Below are 17,722 nucleotides of genomic sequence, written 5' to 3' on the forward strand. Positions count from 1 at the left end.
AAGTTTTCTGATGGGGTTAATATGACTCAAAATTTTGTACTAGATCACAACAGAGCATATAAATTTGAACTGCTTCAAATTATTTAATAATTCACTAGCCTCGTCTCTGATCATATTATCGATTTCTGAATCTTCATATATGCTGTACAAAGCATCGTGAATTGAACCAATTTGAAACCGCAGAGCTTTTAATGAGTTGACTCGACTTTTCCATCGCGTATCACTCAATGGTCTTAGGGTGTAAGCATCAATATATTTCCGTAATATTGCCCAACGAAAAGAGGAAGAAAAAAATGTATATAACTTTTGAACAATATTGAAGAAGTTGGCTGCCTCAAACGATGATTTTGCCATATCGTTTACAATCAAATTTAGCGAATGGCTGCTGCATGGAACATAATATGCTCTGGGGTTTAGATTTCTGATTCTTGTTTGTACTCCCGATTTTTCTCCTCTCATATTCGAACCATTGTCATACCCTTGACCGCGCATGTTTTCTACTTTAAGCCTATTTTTAGAGTGTACTCCCTACATTTTATTTTTATATTTGTAATATATAACTACCCAATTTTTTTTAATACGAAGGACAAACAAAATGAAAAATACTCTGCCAATTTATGGGCATCTAAGCTCACACGATTAACACCAAATCCCCCGTTTCATTGTAGGTACCTCCAGTGGCAAAAAAAAAAATTATACCACACAAGACATTTTTTGATGTAAACTCTAATTTTTGAAATCCCCCCCCCCCTTGTGCGCCACTGGCTTAAAAAAATTAAATGCATTTTATTCAATTCCAGACTCAGTTACCTTTTATTTGATACCACACAAGCCATGTTTTGATCTAAACTCTAATTTTTGAAATCCACCCCCCATCCTTTTTTTGGCTTATGTCTGATGGATTTATTCGTTTTTAAAAATGAAAAGAAAAAAAATTAAAACCTTCACAGAAGCCAAACGCACTGGACAATTTGCACAAGCACTTTTTTAAAGCTTTTTTGCACTAACAATTTAAACAAACTATTTTATTTCACACCAGCCGAAGTCTAGTGGCAAATAATGCATTGATTTAAGTCTACTTCCTTTTTATATGCAGTTAAAAAGGGCTGTTAGATCTTGTTTCGCTTGGTTTCAAAATTGTTGTTTCCAGGGGCCGAAAAACTTGTCAATTCTTGAAAGGCGGTGATTGAGTGGTTTTGTCATGTTGAATTGGATTCAACTAGATTTTGCCTTAATGTTTAAATATATTATATTATTTGAATTATGTGCTTAGAAATAAAAATGATAAATTCCGCCTGCCGCCTCTCAATCTTGTCAACTATCATTTTGGCGCCCCTAGATCATTGCGCTCCGGGCGGCCGCCCGGATCGCCCTACCCTGGGGCCGGCCCTGATCATATATGATAAATTTGTTTCGAGCTCTGCTTGGTCAAAGCTGCTGCAACTTTTGATTTAGAAATAGAATTTCTATACGTTTTAATCTCCAAACTGATCATCCCCAGGGTACTGTTGACAGCTGCACTCTTTTTAACAGTTACTTGATATACTCAATGAATATGCCGTGAATTGAGTATATCATGACTTGATATACTCAATTCACGGCATCCGTTTGCTCTCTGTAGGTGGATTTGGTTATCATGAAGAAATCCCTAAAAAATTAGCCAAAATAAATGCTTGGAAACTTTTGCATATCTGGTCACTGCTTTTATCTCTAAGTAAAGTTAGAAGAATCATGTTAATTACTTGTCGGAGAAACAAAGCGACTCCTGATTCTCACTGGTTGACTGTGGGGATGCGTCCAATCTAAAATTATCAGCACATACCAAAAATATACTGATCACATTTTTTTGCTTACTATTGTGAACCTCGTATCTCTGAAATAAATAATAATTGTAAAATAAGATTCTTAGACTTTATACTGACTTCGCAAAACTACACCTATTTTTTCAATGTTGCTGCTTACTGGCATTGAATCTCCGAGTGTTGTCTTAGAGGAAAATGACATTTCACTTCAAAAATCTTATCCATATTTATTTTTGGTCTGTTTACCAACATGTCCCTTGATACCAGAAAATAAAAACTTGCAATCCTCCGGAGTTTGAAGAAAGGGGGTTGAGTCTGTGATACCAATATTAAAAACAGGTAAATACAATAAATCCTTTTAAGCTAAATCTGAGACTGGGTTTCAATAAAGAGCTTTCAATATCAGATACTCTCACTGCTGTTCTACCATTTCTTGAAATGGAAACAATGAATATTCGTTATTCCGAATCCCACTGGTTCAAAGTTTTTACTGATGAGTCCTTCTAACATAATCAATCCATTGCTGTTCCGGAAGTTTTTACAAACTTTTCACATTCGACATCCTTGTATGTCCTACTGGCTTACTTAATGTTGCTTTGTTTCAGAACAGTGTTGCCTTAGAACATTTTTTTTGTTTTCTTATATTTACAAATATCTTTTCTGCCTCAAGAGGGATTATATGTCCCTAAAAGTCTTTAGGTTGCCCTTCCAATGGTAATGTCTTAGTATATCTAAAATACTCTATCCATAAATTGCATCATTTGAGTAAAAATGTTCCTTCAAGTTAAGTCCCAGCCACTGTGAGAGTAATGAATATGAGATGGCAAATGAATTACCCAAAAAAGAAACCAGCAAACAACAAAGCAGCATTTAGGTTTTCTCAATGATTAAAATTTTAATATTGCATATTAAGGGTGATGTGTCTACGGAATACAATATATATGTTGCATAACACACTGTGTACGCTATTAGGTAATAAATATCCGGATTCCCAGTGGTACGAACTCGGAGCCTCATGTGTGGCATATAGTACACAGTTAAAAGATTACATCATTTAACACCCTGGTGTTCAGAGATCTTCACACCGATTTTCCTAACTTATATAGAAAGAATAAAATTAACCATTTGAAGACCTTTCCTCAAGATATAGGTTTCTCTCCCAAAATAATTGACAATACTGTAAAAAGAAATCCTAACATGCTTATGATTCCAAATATGAATAAGGAAAACCCGAAGCAAAAAATTTGATTGTGCTCACGTTTTTCTTTTTTTTTTTACTTCGAAAATTAGCTACTGGATTTCAAAAATTTTTTAAAAACAAAAATTCTAGTTTAGTTTTTTACCAAACAAATCTTTTTCTCAACTCATAAACGATTTGACTGCGTTGTTATTGAATGTAGAAATTTGCATGCCATACTGTCATACATTGGACAAATTAAACGCGCACTCAATCATCGGCTCAAAGCTGCCACAACCTTTACGTTAAATTTTTTTAATAAAAATTTTACCACTTTAGATTTTAATTGTTTTAAATGAATTTTAATATTATTACAAAAAATTGCTCTCGTAATTTTATATTTTGTAGTAATTAAGTATATATTTCCTTTTTGTAGCTAGAAATAAAGGTTTAAAATTAACTAAGAAATATAATTTTTGCTCATTGAATTAATGCTGAAAATACCAAGCCTAAACACAAATATTTATAACATGAATAATATTTTTTTAAACGTACGCTTTACGCTTCTGTATTCATTTTCAAATATTTCATATTAATGCTGAAAATTATATATAATTAGTTTTGTCTTTTACATATTTAAAAAGCAATATTACAACAGGTTTGAAAAAGAATTAAACTGTAACATGAACTCTGGTAGAAAACTCTAAATTCCGCATTTACTCTAAATCTCATACTCTTTTTAATGCATGCATGTTTTTATTAATTAATAAATCTCCTCAATTGGGAACTATCTGACAAAGGAGCTCGAAATAGTTTCGCCGTCAAAACCTCAAACTGAAACTTACTTTATTTTTCTTTTCAAATCACAATTAACGCAGTAGAGGTAAAGATATTATCCTTTATTTAAAATAATTTATTCTTGAATATTGGATCATCCTTTAGAGTGGAATGTGACAGCTCATAAAGCAACTACATTTTTAATAGCGGTCACTTAAGAAAATCTATACTGCGTGAGGCTTTTCACTTGAAGAAACCAAATTTAAATATTTTTTTACTTTACTTTTGTCATTAAATTAGATTAAAACGTATTGTTTTCAGCTCTGATCAAAGTACGCTACGTTGATCAAAGCAAAACCCAAAGAATATAAGCTATAGTAAACCTTAATAGGGCTAAAAAAAAGCTTTTCAAACGACATTGTGTGAAATAGGAAGAAAAAACTAACCTCAACTTTTTTTCTTCGCCCTTAAGGTTATTGTTTCTTGTTCAAGGGATCCTATCTCCGTTAACATCATAGAATAAAAATTATTAAAATTTTATGATTTTAATTTATATTAAAACAAAACCATTTCAGTATCAACATTTAGTTTGGAATATGCTTCAACTTCAGGACATTTGTAAGAGATTTTAAGAATGTTATATATTCAAGTAAGTAGGGTTGCATTGCAATAACATCGAATTGAAATACTCAAGCTATGTGAAACTACGCATTACCGATTAAACGTCAGAGTTGCAGAACGTACACTTAGTCAATTTTTAAAAATCTTGACAAAGAGGAAATAAAATAAATCAGAAAACTGCATGCTAATGCAATTTAAGTTTTTTTTGCAGAAATTTTCATGTAAAAATCTCATTATTAGTGAAATGTCAGCACTTCAAAAGAGTATTTTTTTATTGTACTTAATATCTTTACAAATAAATATTAATGAAAAAGCTTTATTACATATTAGTACTTTTACAAATATTTAACTATTTAGTTTTTGTGAACTAAATAGTTGAAATCGAATACATTGTATCATATTACTTGCATACAATAAACAATGAATATTGACAATAATATTATCACTTCATTGCCCCATTTTTTTTACTGCAAATCAGCAAAAAAAGATTACATATCTGGAGAATAACCCTGTGCTACAAAGACTACGTTGTTAAGACTGTCAGTATTGGGGGCTGGTTAACACAGCCTTGCTTCTCCGCTGACAAGAGAACAGAGTCGGAGAGACACGTTAAGACTGTCAGTGTTTGGTCCAAACACATTACAGCCTGTGTGTTAAGACTGTCAGTGTTTGGACTAAACACCGATTCTGAAACGCGTTAAGACTGTCAGTGTTTGGTCCAAACACGAAACAGTCGTTGTGTTAAGACTGTCAGTGTTTGGACTAAACGCAGAGTACCTAACGCGTTAAGACTGTCAGTGTTTGGACCAAACTCTGTGAATATGTCTTGTTAAGACTGTCAGTGTTTGGCCCAAACAAGGTCAGTAAGTCTTAGCGCACTATCTGAAACCATTTTCCTGCACAGCAAGAAGAAAGGCTTAGGTTATCCCCAGATAGTTCTGCGTGAACCATCTCCCATGTCTGAGAGAGGTGATGGAAACTTCAGACGATGAGAGCATGTCCAATACCACAAGAAATCTTCACACACTTGCAGTTCCATTTTTATCCATGAATTCCTGAGTAAAAGAAAATTTATTATAGATACTCTAAGAAATAACATCTAAATTTGATTAGAAAGATCATTTCAAATATGTTGCAGAATAACTTGCTTTCAATGTATCAAGAAGTCAACCCTAACTGCAGTGGTTACAGAACAAGTACAGGTAAACATCAGAAAATGCTACAGCAACACAGGTCATTGCAGAGTTTAGCAAAGGCGGCGCCAGTAGGGGGTCAGGGGGGAGAATTGCACCCCTGTCGGGCATGGCCAGCCCCCCCCCCCATCGAGAAAATTTTAAAGTCTCATCGGGAAAATAGTCTGGTCACATTTTTTTCTAAATAATGTCAAAAATTCATTTACAACTGCCAAATAATAAATTTTGCAGTTGACTTTTTATTTACTTATTTTTAAGAATTAGTAACGAAAATTAGTAAAATATATTGTAAATTCTATGTAATTGTAGTTTCACTGCACTACTCATAACTTTGCCCATACATTGTTAAACTTAATAAATGTCTAATGCGATTAGACATGGTTGAAATTGAAGACTTTTCGAAGACTCATAGAAATCCTTTCCCACAGACACATCTTCATTTTCTTGGAAACTTATCTTTCAAACTGCTATTCTTTCTTCTGGAGAGCTGAGGAGGGGTTAATCGCTGGGGGAATAGCTGACAGTAGCCTAAGGGCAGACAGAAAGAGACACAGGTCCTCTTCTTTACAAATTCTCTTTTATGTATGTGATGTGTTTATCAGTAGTTTATGGGATCACATAATTGCTTTGTGAAATTTTCAAGCAAAATGAAAGTATAAGAATAAAATTAAAAAAATTCAGTTTTAATTTTTTTTAATACAGTCGAACTCGTTTATAACGAGCTCGGATTTACCGAGGGAAATGAGAATTTTGGTTGGATCAATGTTAAGTCTATGGAACAGAAGTCGCTTTTAACGAGCAAGACCCGGTTTTAGCGAGCAATATTTTTCTGTCTTGCAATCTTTTTTCTCATCTTTCTAGTCTTTCTGTCTTATCTTTTTTTCAAAATGATAAAGAAATGCGAGGGAAGGGGGTTAGTTGTCATTAAATTAAGAAATGTATTTAATTAAATTAATTAATATAATTAAAGTAAGTAAGTATTAATTAAATTTTAAGTAAACTCAATCATTTGACCTCCCAAGCCCCCCCCTCTTCTGGTTGCACGCCTGTCTTAAGGACCCGTTTATTACGAGCACTCGGATTTAACGAGTACATGTTACGGTCCCTTTGCGCTCGTTATAAACGAGTTCGACTGTACTTTTAAATGAGGAAAATAATTTACTTATTCGGATTAAAGGTTTATATTTTAATCAACGCAATAAATATGCATCGGAAAAAAAGAAAAACGAACAGTAACAAAATATTTTTAATTTTTTTAGGCAGATTCAATTTATTATTTTTTTTTTTATCATTTTAAAAAGATTGTTGATTGATTCAGAAAAACAATTAAACTGTTCGTATTCAATATCTTAAAATATATATTAATCAACATAATAGATTCTCATTGACTTATTTTATGTATAGTGTATGAAATGGAAAAAGGGAACACCTTGATTAACTTTTGATTTAATCGTATATTCACGTACAAAGAGTATATACCATATTTTTTGTTACGAAAATGAACACTAAAGTGACTGTGAAGCCAATAGCATGGATGTTTCTCTCAGTTGTATGAACATGGTGCGCCCTATAACCGAATATTTATGGCTCTGTGACTTAGGTTCACAAGTAACCAACAAGTAGAGTAAAACAAGCAGCACTTACAGCATCTTTCAAGGCAAAGAATGAGTGTTCAGTGCCTGCCGTTAAAAAACATTTCCTTTTTTAAGCAAAATGCAATATTTCTGTCTAATTAAAAAACAAAATTAATTTCGACATTTTTTCAAAGAACTTTAATATGAACTTCAATTTGTGCAATTATTCAGTAAATCTGAAACAAAAATTAAGTTAAATTTCAGATACTTCAAATTTTTTTTTTAAATAAAACTTGTTACATGAAAGAAAAATAGTTTATTAAATAAATTTATAATTTTTTAAAACTACATTATATATTATACTAAGATGCGTTGATAAGAGCAATCAAAATTCTTTATTAAATGATACCTTTTTATTTCTATCACTTATAAACTTGAATGTTTAGAAATAAAAATACTTATTAAGTTTATTATCTCAATAGAAATTCTCTGGCATTAAGAAATAATAAAAATGGCGATAGATCCAAACAAAATTTATCAAAAATCAAACAAAGAGGGGGTCAAAACAAATTAAATTATACCAAAATTTAAATGTATAAATTTTTTATTTATTTTTAAATGAAAGAGAAAATTAGAATGATTATTAGTATCATATTACAACATTGTGGTTCTTTGATGCAGATGTTTGATGAATTCAATGAAAAGCCTTGATTGTTCAATTATGTATATTAACAAATAGATTAAATGATAGAGAATTTATATTCAATGTAAGGCCCCGCTTTTAGTAAAGAGGGATCCGCAAATCCAGAAGCATTGTTCATTAAATTTTTCACTTTATTTCTTAATATCAAATTGAAGATAAAATGAAAAAACATTTGTTTACTCTTCCTCTTATCTATGGATAAATTACATTTATTACAACAATTGTTTTTCAATTATGTTTATTCTGTGAATATTTTTTTATATTTTCTTCATTGCCCTAAGTGTGGATAAAGAAATGAAATGCATCACTACCTAGCTTTTTAACTGTTTAAATGCTATTCACTCTATTCAAAAGCTTTGACTGTTCCTCATGTTCGAATTTTCATGGTTCAGGGATGCTACTCGCAAAATATCAAATTGTCTCACCAGAAATTGCATTTCGTCTCAGTTAAAATCTCTTTTTGGCTCAGTTTGTCTCAGCTAAAATTATTTTTTCACTCAGTTTATCTCAGCTAAAATGATTATTAATCAGTTTGATAACAATATAAAGATAATTTTCAGGATCCATAAAACCATTAATAGCATACTAGGAGTACTACAATTATACATACATTCACTATTGCTAGGATTTTAAAAAACCTGCATATGATTGATTATAAGAGTCCACAAAATTGTTTTATGGACTCTGCTGTTTTCATATATATTGCATTTATCATTTATGCCAATGAATAGTATCTGTTCCAGAATTTTACAAAGTAAATTTTAACTTTCTTATTTTTTAAAATATAATGGTGTTAACTTTCTTAAAAGAAATATCTATTTAGTTTCAGTAATTCAAAAGGGAAAATACCCATTCTATTTTGAGCTCAAATTTCATCTCAAAATATATAACTATTCAGTTACAATGGAAGGTCTACAGATTTCAATAATTAAAACAGAAATTCAGTAATTAAATAATGAGAGTTTAAGAAAATGCAAATAACACAAAAAAAAACACTCTTTGATAGAATTCAGGAGGTGCAGTGAAATTTTAAAATATTTTAGGTAGAAATTTTTCAAGAAAATTTTAGGAAAAATTAGCATATATACATTTTTATATCAAAACAGAAATATATAAAAACTATTATAAACAATTTAAAAAGACACATATAAATATAATTTTCTTTCTAAAATGACTTGCATCCCTTATTAAGTATAAAAGTAAACTTTTTAGTTATTTGGCATTGACTAGTAGATTGTACTTTCTTGCATTCACAAGATCAGTTAGTTGACTATGTTCTTTTAATTTATATAGCTAAATATACTATCATAAAATGTGATTATGAATGCACTTAGTAATTGTTTAAATGCAACAACTGCAGAAAAATATATCACATCTTTACAGTAACTAATTCAAGAAAAAACTTAATTCTACTTCTTTCTAGAATCGTGATACTGGATTTTAAAATTGCGTGAATATGAATTGCGATTTTGGGTTTTAAAATCGCGTGAATATGAATCGCGATATTGGATTACAAAATCGTGTGAATATGAATCACGATATTGGATTTTAAAATAGCGTGAATATGAATCGCGATTTTGGATTTTAAAATCGCGTGAATATGAATCGTGCGGTTGGATATTAAAATCGCGTGAATATGAATCGCGATTTTGGATTATAAAATCATGTGAATATGAATCACGCTGTTGTATTTTAAAAACACGAAAATACAAATCACGATATTGTATTTTAAAATCGCGTGAATATGAATCGCGATTTTTGATTATAAAATCATGTGAATATGAATCACGCTGTTGTATTTTAAAAACACGAAAATACAAATCACGATATTGTATTTTAAAATCGCGTGAATATGAATCACGATTTTGGATTATAAAATCACGTGAATATGAATCGCGCTGCTGGATTTAAAAAACACAAATCACGATATTGGATTTTAAAATCGCGTCAATATGAATCACTATTTTGGATTTTAAAATCGCGTGAATATGAATCGTGCGGTTGGATTTTAAAATCACGTGAATATGAATCACGATTTTGAATTTTAAAATCACGTGAATAAGAATAGCGCTGTTGGATTTTAAAAACGCGAAAATACAAATAGCGATATTGAATTTTTAAATCGCGTAAATAAGAATCACGATGAATAATTTTTAGATCACGTGAATACGAATCGCAATGAGTAATTTTTAAATAGCGTACAAATACGAAAAACGAGATCTGATATTACAACTGAGTGATAACGAATCGCAATATTGGATTTAAAAATGCGTGAATACGAATCGCGACGTTGGATTTTAAACTTGCGAGAATACAGATCGCGATATTGAATTTTTAAATTGAGTGAATAGGAATTGCTAGTACGATTTTTAAACAGCGTAAAAAAAATTGCAACATATAAGTTTTAAATCAGTTAAATACGAAAATCGATGATTGATATTAAAATCGTCTGATTAAAAATCGCGATTTTAGCATATTCCAGCGCAGTTCCTAATATTTAAAATTCCGAAAATCAGCCCAACGAAGAAAAAAAAATCAAATACCGGTGGTCGAAACGAAACGCGACTATCGTTCCGGCGGCTTGGGTTTCTCTAATTGGACTCCCTAAAAATTTTAGTTTTTGGAACATGGTCGAAAATTTTAAAAATTGGGAGAAAAAAGCTGATTTCCGCTTTTTTGCGGAAGTCTTTCATCCCGTGGAGACGTGAACGGCAAAATGATCTCCAATGACTCACGGCGATGCGGATTAATATTTGAAACTGAATTCAGGTTTGCCAAATTTTGGACGTTTTGTCTCAGAATGGCTCAGCTTTGGCAGAAACTGAGCTGAATGTCGCAAAATGGCGCAGTTATGCCGTTTTGTCTCAGTTTGTCGCAAATGGCGCAGGCGTAGCATCCCTGATGGTTAGATCTGGCCACGAAAATCTTAATTTGGCACATTTGTGAGAGTTAGGAATGAAAAGTTTTTGCCCGATTCTTGGTTAATACGTAACTCAAAACAAAACTAGCAAATCGTCATTAATTTGAAAAAGATTGAAAGGTTATCAATTTTAATATTATAAGCAATAATTTAAGATAAGAATGTTCAATATTTTCAAAACATAACAAAAGATATTTTTTTAAGTTTTTACAAAATATATACTTTGCCTAAAGATTTAGGTGACATTCCCATGCCAGTAAATAAAAAAAGTCAGATAAAAATATTAGGTGCGGAGAAATTCTTGCACAAATGTAATACCAAAAAATATTTTATATGAATAGCTCAAACATTTATAGCTTTACCAAGTACATAAAAATTCTTATATTTTGTCAATTGAATAGTTATCTACGAGTTTTATTCGTTATCTAAGTAAGAAAAGCCTTTTATTATTTCCCTACCTTAACCCTTTTTTTAAATATATATACTGTAGAAATTTACATTCAACTTAAACTGAAAAAAGTTCTAAAAAAAAAAATCAAAGTCTAACAAATTTCCGGAAAACTTTAAAAGTCACCACAACAGATAGTACCTGATGCAAAAGGTTTTTACTACATAGACTGAATGGAAAACTCATTCACAGAGTTGCTTAAAATTTGGAGTAGTTTACTTTGGTCCAAGGAAAACTACCTCTGTTATAAATTGTTCCATCTATTTCTTGTACTCGTAGTGTTAAAGGGGGCAGATACCTTCGAATAACTTTTCAATAGAATTTTTTAAACATCAAATTAGCTAAATTTCAATCAGTCAAAATCTCAAAGTTCAGTTAAAAATAAAATTAAAGGTAAAATGTAGCGAAAAAAAATTAAGAATTTCAAATAATTTAATAAAAAAATTTTAGGATCATCACTTTTATGTATTAAAAAAAGTATATATACATATATTTTTTGAATGCCTTACAATTTGAACCAGGCCTTTTCAAATGAAACAAAATTAAAGCATAATTGCTTATAATTGAAGTTTTTAGTTATTTCATTTAATTTATGCACAATATAATTTTTTAAAATTTTAATTGTTTGATGAATATTGTATAATTTTTAAAAAGATGTTTTCTGAGTCCTAAAAGTTTTTAATATTTTAATTTATCTTCGTTTTATAGCAGCAAACAACTTATAACATGTTATGAACTCAAAATTTATAATCCAATTAGTTCCAAGCATACATTTTGGGATAAAATTAGATACTTTTTATGCTTAATGTTTTTTTTAATTATTAGTCATTAAATAAATGCAATGTGATTTTTTGACATGTTACAATAGAGTATGTTCTAATAATTATATATAGTATAAGCTTGTGAATTGTCAGACAAAAAAATTATTAGCAAAAAAACAATTTTTTTCTTTCATTTCTTCTTACTAATCATGCCAAAAGGGTCATTATAAAGGGAGAAGAATAAACTATGAATATTAGAAGTAGAACAATAATGGTGTTTAAAAAGAACACCAGCGGACAAGATTATTGAGTTTTAATTCAAAGATGTTTTTAATGAAAAAAATCTGTTCTGTTCATTGTTTTAGATTTTTTTTTATTATATCAGATTAAAATAATTTTAAAATTTGGGGCTAATTAAACTTATGCCTGTACTTGGAATAAATAAAAAAAAATACAACAGCGACTTGCCTGAAGGAGGATAAATGTTTTACCTTTCTAGCTTGCTCTATTCTGTTAATTTTTTTTTAATTCAAAATTCTACCTATATACTCTAATTTTGGCTAAACATTTTGAACTTTTAAGACTTTGTAAAAATTTTTGCACACTTATAAAATGTGTCAAATGACTGCTTAATGCCATTTTGGTCCAATTCATTAAATGTGAACAGTGAGGCACAATTACTTTGCAAGACATATTTCTGTGCAACACTTACTTTGGTATACTTGGTATATTAATCTCCTAAATTTTTAAAATCTGTTAAGATTCTGATGAACAAAAAGAAAGTTTTTTTTTTCCCACAGAAAATATATACATTACAGTGATTGATGGGAAGATTTTTGTATCTTGATCTATGCCAAAATAATCACCATGTCTTGGTGACTTCAAGGTAGGGGTTTGTGATAAACTAACAATAACATCACAAAAGTGGACCAACTCATAGCCACCTATTGGCAAACGTTAAAATGCTCTTTTTTCTTCTTCAGAGTTTAAAATTTAGTTGGTACCTTGGCTATAGTAGTTGGCAGAACAGATCACAATACAGAAATTTCTCTCCATTGACTGTAATTCAACACAAAAGCATTATATAAACAGAAAAATTCAATGAACACATACCTATAAGTGATAAAACATTATACTTCCAATGTTGTGGAATATAACTGAATAGTAAACTGCAAAGAAAAACAAATATTTTTTTGAAAATCTACAACATTTCATGATCTTTAGTATCCTATTGAAAGAAAAAAAAAAGATTAAACATTTCTAAGAATGAAATTTTTAGTTATATACATTCCCAGAAGCGGAAAGTGCTTAAAACTGTGACGTACGTCGTAGAACAATCAAAGTCCTGCGAACCCCCCCCTTCCCCGTCCCCCTGTCTCTTACTTTTATGTCCGGACCTTCATATCATAGGCATTTTATTAATACATAATTCATCATCATCATCGTCATTAACAAAATTTTGTACTTCAAAAGTGATTGAAGAAGTAACAAATCAAGAACGTTTGCCTTGGTTTAAAAAATAATGTAGTGTATCTGTGTATGGTGCTGTATTTTAATAGATGAAAATATAGTATTTTCACGTAAAGTTGACTTTTTTCGCTGTGAAATGCTTGCAGAACATATGTATAAATTAATGAGTCCCGTTGCAGAACATTTGAAAATATTCTGCTTATGGGTATACATTTAACAAGTTGCCACTAATTCACCGTTAAGATTAACCATAGAGTTAAAATCCGAATTTTTAGCCTAAACATCTCAAAAAGTTTGGAATCATTTTTTTTTTTTTTTTGTTTAGCTGACTAAATTCTTGCAATAAAAGAAAATCTTGAATTTGTATCTTCATACATCAACTACTTTCGGCAAGGCGCCAAAGTGTTTTTTAAGATGCAAAAATTTTAAATAATCATTATGTAGTAGTTCACCTAAGGTGGTCGCAAGTTTCAATGTTAAAGTTGGTCCCTAGATATGTATAATAAACACAAATTTGCAAAAGTTATTTGGGGGAAATTTAGCGTTGCAGAAAATTTTCTAATATTACTAAAAAGAAAAACGGTCATGATTCTTCTATCCTAACATGATGCAGATCACTTTGCCAGAGATTGATATGAGAATTTTTCATGCAGACATTCAGGCATGCTGATATCAGAGATGAGTTTTTTTTTTTTTTTTTTTCAGTTTTAAAAAAAAAATCTGCCGGTTCAAAGCTTATCCTTTATGATAAAAATTCGTTTTTGCATTCTTTCCTACCTATGTGAATCAGATTTAAAATTACAATTAAAACCACACTGGAATTTGTATTCAAGCGATTTTCAAATCAAATAGTGATCCGTATAAAAGAGATTATAAAAATGAAAGATTTGTATTTACGGGATTTTAAAATACAATTATAGAGATTCCTGCCACGTGATTTTAAAAATCAATTATAGAGATTCCTGCCCACGTGATTTTAAAAATCAATTATGGAGACTCGCACTTACGGGATTTTAAAAATCAATTATAGAGATTCGTATTGATGGGATTTTAAAATCAAACAGAGATTTGCATTGATGGGATTTTAAAATCAGAGATTTGTATTAATGGGATTTTAAAATCAGAGATTTGTATTAATGGGATTTTAAAATCAGAGATTTGTATTAATGGGATTTTAAAATCAGAGATTTGTATTAATGGGATTTTAAAATCAAACAGAGATTCATATTAATGGAATTTTAAAATCAAACATAATAGATTCGTATTAATGGGAATTTAAAAATCGAACATAATAGATTCGTATTAATGGGATTTTAAAATATAAACATAGAGATTCATATTAATGGAATTTTAAAATCAAACATAGATATTCGTATTAACTGTTTATTCAGTACACTATAAAAGAAAAACAGAACAATTATCTTATATAAAATAAACATAAAATGGGCTTCATATCTAGAAGTTGAAGTAGCACTGATTTGTTGCCAGATTCCATAAATACCAATCATTTTTCCTATTAATCTACATCAATACTAACCACCCCCATGGATCTATGACAGGGACACTGAAACCAGGCAGAAGAGGCTTCAGCGTCTTTAAATTTTGTAAATTAAGGGACATGGACCCTTTAAAATTGTAATTTTTTCACTCAATATTTATGAAATTAAATTTACAATTTGTGTCTGAATTCTAAATTAAATTTCTATTTGAGCATGAATTCTGAGAGAAACTAAAAAAAATATTCCAGCGAGAAACTAAAAAAACATCACAGAAAGGGACTAACTCGAAAGGTATAACTCGTAGCCACCCCTGGGCAAACATCGAAAAAAAAATTTTAAATTAGCAAGTTTAAAATCTAATTGGCACCTTGGCGATTACAATTGGAGCACAGCTCACGATACGGAAATATCTTCCCTTTAGAATTGGTCCTTTTTCTGTATGTTTTTTCAATTTAGTTTCTCGCCAGCTGCTGCCCGGAAGTTGCCAAGACTTGGTGATTATTCTGCCACAGATCAGGATACTGAAATTACCCTGTAAATAGGTTGGTCCTTATATACATTATCAAGAATATTTTTAGGAGCTCTTTTTTCTCAATCTCAATTTTTTGAAGTTTCCTTTAATTACTTCCATATTTTGAATATACATGATTAATAACATTTTAATAAGTAAATAATAAATTATAACTTTATTATTATTATTTTTTAAAAATTACTCTTTTTGTTTATATATTTCTGTCAGTTCCAATCATGTAATCCCCCTATATTAAATATCTCTTAGTGGTTTTAATAGTACAATTTGTTGATTTTTTTTATTAAAAATAAGGTGTGAGTAAAGGTGAATACTCATAATTCAGAAAGAAAAAAAATTAATAATATAAGGCATTATTAATAGAGAAATTAATGAATAAGCTTACCAGTTTCAACCTGATTTCTTGATTCTACCTGTAATGAAAATAAATTAACTTAGTTGACAAATACATAAATAGCTTAAAATTAGTATTGATCAGTAACTTAATAAATTAAAAAAAACAAATGCGTAATTCTTTATCAACCATATTGATAGTTACAATGTTATGCAGGAAATACAATTACTGTTATAACAGGGATGAGAGTAGTCAGAAAGTAAAAAAGAGGAAATCCAAGAATATATATATAAACAAAAATTTGACAAAAAAAGTGCGATTTTTAAACTTGTAAACCATGTGATTATAAATCCCGATAAGAGGCTTTTAAATCACGTGAATATGAAACTCTACATCGAATTTAAAAAATGCGAACATACAAAACATGATGCGTAATTTTTAGATCAAGATGCATAATTTTAAAATCGCGAGATATTACAACGGCAAAAACGAATCACGATATTGGATTTTAAGCTCGCGTAGCTACATAGGGTTTTAAAAGCTCGTAAATACAAATCGCGATATTGGTGTTTTAAATCTCGTAAATAAGAATCGCAATGTACAATATTTAAATGGCCTGAATAAGAATCGCAACGTTCAACTTTTAAATCAGGTAAATACGAAAATCGATGATTGATAATAAAATCGCGATTTTAAAAATTCAAAACACGATATTAGATTTTTAAATCTCGTAAATACGAGTCATAATGTACGATATTTAAAAAGCGTAAGTCAGAACTGCAATGCGCAACTTTTAATTCAGGTAAATACGAAAATCGATGATTGATAATCGCGTGAATAAAAATCGAGATATTTGCAGAGTCTGGACCTGGAATTTCTAAAAAGCTTGTTTGAATTATTTTTTGTTTACACAATAAATAAAAATTTACAAGATTAATTGAATGAGCAAATAAATATTTTCACCGTAATTTCACCTCTATTTTTTTTTCGCTTTTTTTGTTTGCTTTTACTCCAGAATACAAGAAGCAGCGACGTCTAAATTACGAAAATACGAGCTATCCCGCTGACGGATAAAAAATACGGAAAATCTTATTTTCTGTGCGTGAAATCGGAGAAAATAGCTAATATAAGTAAACATTGCGGAAGGGTTAGCAGCTAGGACGTAGTTTGAATTTTCTGTTTTTCGTTGAAAATCGTAAATAAATATAATTATTTGACTTCAACGACTGAATTTTTTTTTTTAAAAAAAGGGGATATTTATAAATAAATAAAAAAAAAAGAAACTTTTAGATAATCTGAGTTTTTGATAAAAAGGCTGAAATTCGAGAGACAAAAGCGAAAAAAATCTCATCCTGTATAAAGGTCAACCAGTTTTATCCCAAGGAAATGATTTTTAGAGAAACTTCAGATGAAGGAATGAGGACTTCAATAATTTCGCTCCGCGGAAAATTAAATTCCTCATAAAATATTTTAACTTGTGCAAATAACAATTTCAGCGGAAAAATCAGAGAAAAAGCGGAAATCCGCGAAAGAATCTCATCCCTGTGTTATAAGTACTCCCTTTTATGTACTGTACATGTATAAAAGTTTTCTGTTAATAAGATATTTAAGAACGACAGACAAGTAAATGTAAGCAAAGAGGCGTAAGAGTTTTAAATTTTGTTAATAAAAAATATGCATGTAAACAAAAGTAAATCACTCACCTTGCCAGAGCAGCCCAAATATGACAAAAAAAATAATTATCCTAAATTTAAACGAACTGATGATGTAAACGGTTTTAACGAAAGTTTAAGTTTCAGTTTCCAATTTTGTATTCACTTCAAATCGAATTGAATAAAACATGGAAATTAAAAGACTACGGTAGCCTAATGGGCTATTTTTCGCTGAATCCTCTGGGAAAAATTGTCTGGATAA

General features: G+C 30.1%; 1 long non-coding RNA gene across 2 annotated transcripts in view; it reads right to left on the reverse strand.

Moving 5' to 3' along the window:
• Window positions 1–4,631: 4,631 nt before the first annotated feature.
• Window positions 4,632–17,722, reverse strand: part of LOC147814106 (uncharacterized) — an 80,489-nt gene continuing 67,398 nt past the window's right edge. The window contains exons 1-4 of one of the 2 annotated variants that reach the window (XR_015432669.1): window positions 17,512–17,615; window positions 15,860–15,887; window positions 13,090–13,145; window positions 4,632–5,432 (exon numbers count right to left, since the gene is read on the reverse strand). This is a non-coding gene — a long non-coding RNA (uncharacterized LOC147814106). Of the gene's footprint in view, window positions 5,433–13,089; window positions 13,146–15,859; window positions 15,888–17,511; window positions 17,616–17,722 lie in introns of those variants that run through there. The other variant, XR_015432670.1, reaches the window with a different exon arrangement.

The sequence above is a fragment of the Parasteatoda tepidariorum genome, chromosome 3, assembly GCF_982258835.1.
Source record: "Parasteatoda tepidariorum strain Cologne lab strain chromosome 3, Ptep-v5.0, whole genome shotgun sequence".
Classification (NCBI taxonomy): Eukaryota; Metazoa; Arthropoda; class Arachnida; order Araneae; family Theridiidae; genus Parasteatoda; species Parasteatoda tepidariorum.